At 29.8% G+C, this 9,690-nt stretch overlaps 1 long non-coding RNA gene across 1 annotated transcript; it reads left to right on the top strand.

Annotated features, from left to right (window-relative positions):
- The first annotated feature begins 1,277 nt into the window (after window positions 1–1,277).
- On the top strand, window positions 1,278–2,980 carry LOC148801337 (uncharacterized). The gene is made up of 3 exons (XR_016083364.1): window positions 1,278–1,299; window positions 1,945–2,013; window positions 2,120–2,980. It is a non-coding gene; the product is annotated as an uncharacterized LOC148801337 (long non-coding RNA).
- The last annotated feature ends 6,710 nt before the right edge of the window (window positions 2,981–9,690 follow it).

Genomic DNA, 9,690 nt, shown 5'->3' with positions numbered 1-9,690 from the left:
TGTCATCTTGCCTTGTAGGCAAGGCTCACAAGTGGGAAGATCTTCTACAGTTAAAAAATCCAAAGGACCATCCTTTACCAACCTTGTGATTCGGTCAACACCGATGTGGCCAAGTCGGTAATGCCACAAACATGTGGGATTAACTGTATCACGGGCTCTCTTCTTGGGGATTTCAGTCGACGTAGTTTCGGTTATGTTAGTTTCTAGAGAAGGATGTAGAACATAGAGACCGTTCTCCAGTTTCCCGTATGCGATGAATCTGTTATTTCTTTTAATAGTAATTGTATTACTAAAGAAGACAGAATAACCATCTACACACAGTTTTGAGACAGAAATCAAATTTCTCCTTAAATTTTGCACATAAAGACAATCTTTCAGTACAATAATTGTTCCTTCTCTAAAAAATAACTCCACGGTTCCTATGGCCGCAACTGCAACAGTTGCATTAGTCCCCAAGTAGAGTGTGACTTCTCCTTCACTCAGCCTTCTGCTTACTTTGAACCCCTGCAGTGAATTACACGCATGAGTTGAAGCCCTGGAGTCAATACACCAGGACGTAGAAGCTACCAACAAATTGGTTTCTATAACACAAGTTTCGAAGTTACCTTTCTTGGATTCCAGGTAGGCAAGACAATTCCTTTTCCAGTGGCCGGTCTTCTTGCAGAAGTGACAGGCATCCGATGCTTTGTCTTTCTTCTGCTTCTTGCCCTTTGTGGCTTTCTTCTGAGGCTTCTTTGCCTTCCTCTTTCTCTTGCCTGTCTTGCCAGCTTCAACAAGCATGGCTACAGGCTCATCCTTTCTAATCAGTTTTTCAGCTCTTTGCAACATATTGCTGAGCTCTTGCAAGCTGACATTCAGCTTGTTCATGTTATAGTTCATGATGAACGGATTAAAGGAAGGAGGCAAAGAGTTAAGGATAGCATCTATCTGGGTTGCAAGGTCCAGTCCGGGTCTAAGAGCCTCCAGTTCGTTGATGTATCCCATATCATAGAAAGATCATTCGCTAGATCCTTCCACTAATGATCTCTTCGAGATTGTAAAAGATGGCCTTCTTCTATGGTGATTTCCCTATTAAGCCCTTTGCTTTAATTTGAGTTTGGAGATGGTTTTCTTTCTTGGTTTTGGGGCTTTGTAATCTGAAGGCATATTCTTTGATGTAGTAAACTTATCAATGTGGCAGTCCCTGGGACACTGATGAACGAGCAATCAATACAAAGAGGTTGCTGAACCCTTGGGAAAGGAATGAAAGGCTATTGGATGTACAATAGTTAATATAGGCACGCAGGACTTCATTGAAGGGTAAGTATACATGCTGTTTCAGTCGTTAGTTCTTTTCTATTTTTAAGAATATTTTGGTCCTGTCACTAGTTTTTTGATAGTTTTCTGAATATTCTGTTCCATGCCAAAGTACAAAGAAGTAAAACTTATTAACCTAATATTCTATTAGGTTCTTTTCATATGAACCCTGAAGATTATCTAAAAAGTGCATGATAGAAAGCCTGTAAACTTCAAACAAGATTGGAGTTTGCTATCTATGTTTATTTCATTATTCTCCCCTTGCTTGTACAATAGTCGATACCATATGCTCGGTAAGTACAATACTAAGTTACATGTTTTGTGCTGTTGCACTGCACATTCTTTTTTCTTTATTTGGTACTTCTGACGACTTTGGTTGGATTTTTGTTATTTTCTTCCTCTATAATTACGTTGGCATATTGCAATCTATGAACAAATGTATATTTTGAGATGGATTTTTGTTGCATCATGTTGATTTTGATTAAATTTCTTTAGACTTTAGAGTGTCAAGTCTTGATTATGGACTGTAATTGTTTGAAAGCCATTTTTCTATTTTGACTTTTGAGCACATGGTGATGATACAAACTGAAAATTATATAAGTAATATTTTCTATAATTGAAACAATTACTTTGATGTTTTAACCTTAGATACAACTATGGGCGGACCTCAATTTGAGGAAAACACCTCAATTGGTGGAGTTAGTTGATGATAATAAGGTGAAATAGCCTTTTTATAGAAGTTTTCTTTTTATTTGTGATTTTTTATGAAATGTTATTTGCTACTTTTTAGTTCATATGTTGTATTTTGTTCATAAATCGTTAGGATGTGGAGGAGCTGATGAATCAACCACCTGAGAAGATCTTATTGAGATGGATGAACTTTCAACTGACTTTCTCAGCAGATGTGAAGGTAAGTTAAAATTGGGTTAATAGATTCCTCTTTTCTTTATTTCGTTTGTGTGTTCATAATCACTATAACCTACCTTTGACTTTCTCAGCAGCTTGAAAACTTAATATGGTAGTGTACTATCTCAAAGTGGATATGAGATATCTGAAACAAGTGGTTCATCGAAACTTGAAATCCCATTTAGTTATATTTGGCAGTTAGAACTAAAAGATGCTTTATAACTCAATTTTATTTCATCCCACTTGGTGCTTGAATCCCAAAAACCAGAAACCAGAAACCAGGCTGAATGTTTCATTGAGTTAATTGAAATCACTTAGTAGTAAGCACTTTCCAGTTTCCATACTTTGAACGCTAGAACATGCCTCCTTTTCTGATCAGTAATTGGAAGGCCCTCTTCCTCCTCCTTGCACAAATATAACAAAAGCAAGTGTGCAATTAGTGAGCATATGCAATTGCAACTTGTTTAAATCTCAACATTAGGACAAGCTCTTTGTAGTAACAGCATCAAATGCATCAAAGTTTAGTTTATGCTAATAAGTCATTTGCTCTAATTAACTTTAAAAAGTCTGAAATCATTGCTATCCAAAACTGGTCTTTGGAAGATTTAAATAGCTGGTAAATTCTTGGGATCTCCAAAAAAGGCAAAGTGATATATTGTGTTCTATACCAGAAGTATTCATTTGGCAAGGTTTTTAATAACAAAAAGATGCAAAGGGATGAAGTACTTAGGAATATCCTCTAGTATCAGTGGTAGAGGCTTCATTGAAGCAGGTAAGGGATGATAGCACATGCAATCAAGGGATTAGATGTCTTGATGTAGAGGGCAATGTTGTTCTTCAAAGGAACAACAATGTTTTCTAGTTGAGGAAGTGTTAACTGGAAGGATTGGTGCCAATTTGGGAACCTCCTCCCCCCCATGCTAATATTAATGGCTATCAATAGGTTAGGCCTTAGTTGGGGTTAACCCTGTTCACGGGCCGAGCCAAGTTTGGGTCGGGCTTTACCTTTACATCAATAGAGCATATTCAAGCGCAAGTCCAGGCCTCGACTGAACATTAGGCCACGATATTGGGCCTGAACCCGACCCTCATATAAAGCCCAAAGCGCAATCAAGAAATTTTTATTTGTTGCTTCTCTCTCATTTCCTTGCTTAATTATTTATATATTTGTTTTATTAAGTTAAAAGATTATATTTATCTAATTTACTAAATTATTTATTTTTATTTACAAATTATTTCCCTCTCTCCCTTATAGTCCCGAGTCCAATATTTATGGTTGTCAATGGGTTGAGTTTGGTTCTAGGAATCTTGGATATTTGTTTATCTTGTTAAATTAAATTATTCATTTATATATTTTTCAAAATTAAGTAATTTTTTATCCATAAATTTCTATTTATTTTATTTACTGGTTTATTCAATTAATTATTAATTTATTGCAAGTTAAGGTCTAGGTTGGGATTAAACTGCCAAGTTTGGGTTGGGCTGTCTTTATATCTTGACCCAACCATCAGGCTTATCTCTTGAGTCAAGCTTGACAAGGAAATTATCATTCTTTATTACTCTTTCATTTTCTCACCAATTTATTTATATATTTAATTTACAATGCTATTTACTTTTATTAACAAATTATTTCCCTCTATCTCTCACTCCCCAAGTCCAATATTTTGGGTTGTCAACGAGTTGGGATTGATTTTATTATTTAGTTTAATAAATTATTCAATTAATTAATAATTTATTTTACTAACAAATTATTTTTCTCTCTTTGTATCCTTATTTTTGAGCTATCAATAGGTCTAGTGTGGGATAGCATGTACCTATCCCATCCCAATAATAAATGAAAATTTATTTATTTATTTTCCAAAGTAAATTATTCATTTATATATTTTAATACATTATATAAAATATTATGTATAAATTTTTATTTATTTGATTCAACCTCCCAACTGAGACCTAACCTACTGATAGCCCTAAATATTGGCTCAGGGAGAGTGATTGAAATAACTCAATTGTTAAATCAATTATTAATTACTTGAATAATTTAATAAAATAACTAAATATTTATTTATTTGATTCAACCTGACACCCAATAATAAATAAATATTTAGTTATTTTATTAAATTATTCAAGTAATTAATAATTTATTTAACAATTGAGTTATTTCAATCACTCTCCCTGAGCCAATATTTAGGGCTATCAGTAGGTTAGGTCTCAGTTGGGATTAAAACTATTAACGGGTTGGGCTAGGTTTGGATTGAGATTTGCCTTTACATCAATAGAACATATATTAAGCCCAAGTTTGAGTTCGAGCCAACCTGGGGTGTTTTATAATGGGAGGGACAAAGTAAGAAAGCGCTGAGTACTTATTTACTAAACCAAATTAATGACTTATTTATTTTAAAAAATTAAATAATTTATTATCCATAAAATTTATTTATTTAATTCAACCCACACCCAATAATAAATTAATGTTTAATTTTTTTATTAAAATATGTTGTTGATTTATTTAATATTATTTATTTATTTATTTACTAAATTATTCAAGTAATTAATAATTTATTTAACTAATAAGTTATTTCTCTCTCTCTCTCTCTCTCTTTCGCCTAATATTTAGGACTATCTATAGAATAGGTCTTGGTTAGGATTAAACCTTTTTACGGGTTGGACCATGTTCAGATCAGGCCTAGATCTTGATATTGTGTCCGAACATCATATAAAGCCTGGATTGCAATTAAGAAATTTGTATTCCTCATTTCTCTGTCATTTTCTTGCCAAATTATTTATATATTTATTCCTTATGTTTTGTTAACAAAATTTACTAATTTATTCAATTAATCAATTATTTATTAATAGGTTAAGGTCAGGGTTGGGATTAATCCTATTTGTAGGCTCTCCAGGTTCAGCCCAACTCAACCACCAAGCCTAGATTTTGTAAATGAGCCCAGCCAAGAAATTAATAATCTTTATATATTTAATTTATGCGCAAGTGTGAGTCTAGGTTGAACTTCGGGCCTACATCTTGAGCATGAGCCTGAAGTTCATATAGAGCCCTAATCATGGTGAGGAAAGTCTTTGTTTCTCTCATTTGCTCACCTAATTACTTATATAGTTATGCTTTTAAGTTAAAAAATATTTACTAAATTTACTAAATTATTTTAGTTTATAAACAAATTATTTCTCTCTCTCTCTCTCTCTCTCTCCCTCCTGAGTTACATATTTAGGGTTGTCAATGGATTGGGTTTAGATCTAGATAGTTTGGATATTTATTTATTTTTCCAAAAGTTAGTAAATTATTATTCATAGGTTTTATTTATTTACGTAACTAAATTATTCATCTAATTAATGATTTAATTTATGAACAACGGATTAGTTCTGGTGTCGAATAGGCTGTACATGTCTTGTCCCAATAATAACTAAAAATTTATTTATTTATTTTACTAAATTAAATTAGTCATTTATTTGTTTTAATATATTAAATAAATTATTCTCCATAAAGTTTTATTTATTTAATTCAACTTGTGACCAATATTTACGGTTGTCAATGATGCAAGTTCTGGTGTCTTGCACCAATCACAAGTGAATATTTATTTATTTTTTGTTAAAGTTAATTATTGATTTATCTATTTTATAAAATTAATTAAATTATTATCCATAGATTTCTATTTACTTAATTTATTGAATTCTTTAATTAACTAATTAATTAATTATTTTCCTAACAAATTATTTTTCTCTCTCTCACTCCTGGAGACTATTTTTAGGGTAATTAATATGTTTAGTGAGGTGTGGGATATGATGTACCTGTCCCGTCCCAATAATAAATGTAATTTTATTTATTTATTTTACCAAACCAAATTAATCATTAATTATTTTACAAAATTAACTAAATTAGAATCCATAGGTTCCTATCTATTTAATTTATTAAATTATTCAAATAGTTAATAATCCATAGATTCCCCCCCCCAACCCGAGCAAAATTTTTAGGTTTATAAATTGGATAGGTATTGATTGGGGTTAAACCTTTTCATTGGTTGGGCCCCGTCTGGTTTGGGCTTTGCCTTTATATCAACAGAACTTATTAAGGCCCAAGTCTAAGCCTAGGCCAACCATCAATCCTAGATTTTGAGCCCATGCCCAACCATCATATAAAGCTCGAATTGCGATAAGGAAACTTTTGTTCTTTTTCTCTTTCTCATTTTCTAGAAGTCTCTCTTCCATATTTGTTGCTAACATGTAATTATTTATAATGATGCCATTAATAAAGAGCTAACTACTCTCTCTTTTTCTTGCCTAATTATTTATATACTTATTTTAAAAAGTTAAAAGATTTTATTGATTTAATTTACTAGATTATTTAATTATATCCCTCTCTATCTTATTGCTTGGTGTCCAATATTTAAGGGTTGTCAACAGGTGGGGATTGGTCTAGGTAGCTTGGATATTTATTTATTTTATTAAATTAAATTATTCAATAATATATTTTACAAAATTAAGAAAATTATTATCCATAGATTTCTATTTATTTAATTAACTAATTGACTTCATTAATTAATAATTTATTAACAAGTTAAGGAGGTTGGGATTAAACTTGTTCACAGGTAGTGTCAATTTGGGTTGGACTTTGTCTTTATTCAATAGAATATATTGAAGCCCAACTTTAAGCCCGACCCAACTAGACCTATCTCTTGAGTCGAGCCCGGCGAGGAAAGTATTATTGTTTATTACTCTCTTATTTCCTCACCAATTTATTTATATATTTAATTTAGTAAGTTAAAAAATTTTATTTATTTAATTTGCTAAACGATTTAATTTTATCAAAAAATTATTTCACTATATCTCTCCCTCCCCGAGTCTAATATTTTGGGTTATCAATGGGTCAGGCTTGGTTTTAGATAGATTGGATATTTATTTATTATTTTACTAAATGAATTGAGTAATTATATATAGATTTTATTTAGTTTAATAAATTAATTAATAATTTATTTTTCTCTTTCTCTGGATCCTTATTTTTTGGTTTATCAACGAGTTAGGTCTAGTGTGTGGTATAGAATTTACCTGTCCCGTCCCAATAATTAATGAATTTTTTTTATTCTTCTGTTTTACTAAACTAAATTATTCGTTTATATATTTAAATACATTAGATAAACTATTATGTATAAATTTTTATTTATTTGATACAACCCGACACCCAATAATAAATGAGTATTTAGTTATTTTATTAAATTAAATTGTTGATTTGTTTATTTTACAGAATTAAGTAAAATATTATCCATAGATTTCTATTTTTAATTTACTAAATTATTCAAGTAATTAATAATTTATTTAACTATTTAGTTATTTGAACCTCTCTCCCTAAGTCTAATATTTAGGGCTATTAGTAGGTTAGGTCTCAGCTTGGATTAAAATTATTAACGGGATCAATAGAACATATTTATGCGCAAATCTGAGTCCAGGTTGAACTTCGGGCCTACATCTTGAGCATGAGCCTAAAGTTCATATAGAGACCTAATCATGGTGAGGAAATTCTTTGTTTCTCTCATTTTCTCACCTAATTACTTATATAGTTATGCTTTTAAGTTAAAAAATATTTACTGAACTTACTAAATTATTTTAGTTTATAAACAAATTATTTCTCTCTCTCTCTCTCTCTCTCTCTCTCCCTCTTGAGTTACATATTTAGGGTTGTCAATGGATTGAATTATTCATCTAATTAATGATTTAATTTATGAACAACGGATTAGTTCTGGTGTCGAATAGGCTATACATGTCTTGTCCCAATAATAACTGAAAATTTATTATTTATTTTACTAAATTAAATTATTCATTTATTTCTTTAAATATATTAAAAAAATTATTGTCCATAAAGTTTTATTTATTTAATTAAACCTGTGACCAAAATTTACGGTTGTCAATGATGCAAGTTTGGTTGGGGATGGCTTGGACTAGTCTTGCACCAATCACAAGTGAATATTTATCTATATTTTTTTGTTAAAGTTAATTATTGATTTATCTATTTTATAAAATTAAGTAAATTATTATCCATAGATTTCTATTTACTTAATTTATTGAATTCTTTAATTAGCTAATTAATTAATTATTTTCCTAACAAATTAATATGTTTAAATAAATGTAATTTTATTTATTTATTTTACTAAACCAAATTAATCATTAATTATTTTACAAAATTAACTAAATTGGTATCCATAGGTTCCTATTTATTTAATTTATTAAATTATTCAAGTAGTTAATAATCCATAGATTCCCCCCCCCAACCCGAGCAAAATGTTTAGGTTTATAAATTGGATAGGTATCGGTTGGGGTTAAACCTTTTCATTGGTTGGATCATATAAAGCTTGGATTGCGATAAGGAAATTTTTGTTCTTTGTCTCTTTCTCATTTTCTAGAAATCTCTCTTCCGTATTTGTTGCTAACATGTAACTATTTACAATGATGCCATTAATATAGAGCTAACTACTCTCTCTTTTTCTTGCATAATTATTTATATAATTATTTGAAAAAGTTAAAAGATTTATTGATTTAATTTACTAGATTATTTAATTATATCTCTCTCTATCTTATTGCTCGGTGTCCAATATTTAGGGGTTGTCAACAGGTGGAGATTGGTCTAGGTAGCTTGGATATTTATTTATTTTGTCACCTAATTACTTATATAGTTATGCTTTTAAGTTAAAAAAAGATTTACTAAACTTACTAAATTATTTTAGTTTATAAACAAATTATTTCTCTCTCTCTCTCTCTCCCTCCTGAGTTACATATTTAGGGTTGTCAATGGATTGGGTTTAGATCTAGATAGTTTGGATATTTATTTATTTTTCCAAAAGTTAGTAAATTATTATTCATATGTTTTATTTATTTACGTAACTAAATTATTCATCTAATTAATGATTTAATTTATGAACAACGGATTAGTTCTGGTGTCGAATTAATATGTCTTGTCCCAATAATAACTAAAAAATTATTTATTTATTTTACTAAATTAAATTATTCATTTATTTGTTTTAATATATTAAATAAATTATTCTCCATAAAGTTTTATTTATTTAATTCAACTTGTGACCAATATTTACGATTGTCAATGATGCAAGTTTGGTTGGGGATAGCTTGAACTAGTCTTGCACCAATCACAAGTGTATTTCTTTATATTTTTTTGTTAAAGTTAATTATTGATTTATCTATTTTATAAAATTAGGTAAATTATTATCCATAGATTTTTATTTACTTAATTTATTGAATTTTTTAATTAACTAATTAATTAATTATTTTCCTAACAAATTGTTTTTCTCTCTCTATCCCGGAGACTATTTTTAGGGTAATTAATATGTTTAGTGAGGTGGGGGATAGGATGTACCTGTCCCGTCCCAATAATAAATGTAATTTTATTTATTTATTTTACTAAACCAAATTAATCATTAATTATTTAACTAAATTGGTATCCATAGGCTCCTATTTATTTAATTTATTAAATTATTCAAG

Source organism: Nelumbo nucifera, chromosome 3, assembly GCF_055504915.1.
Source record: "Nelumbo nucifera cultivar China Antique chromosome 3, China Antique-T2T, whole genome shotgun sequence".
In the NCBI taxonomy this organism is placed as follows: Eukaryota; Viridiplantae; Streptophyta; class Magnoliopsida; order Proteales; family Nelumbonaceae; genus Nelumbo; species Nelumbo nucifera.
Note: the sequence above shows the minus strand (reverse complement) of the source record. Positions and strands in the feature narration are given on the sequence as shown.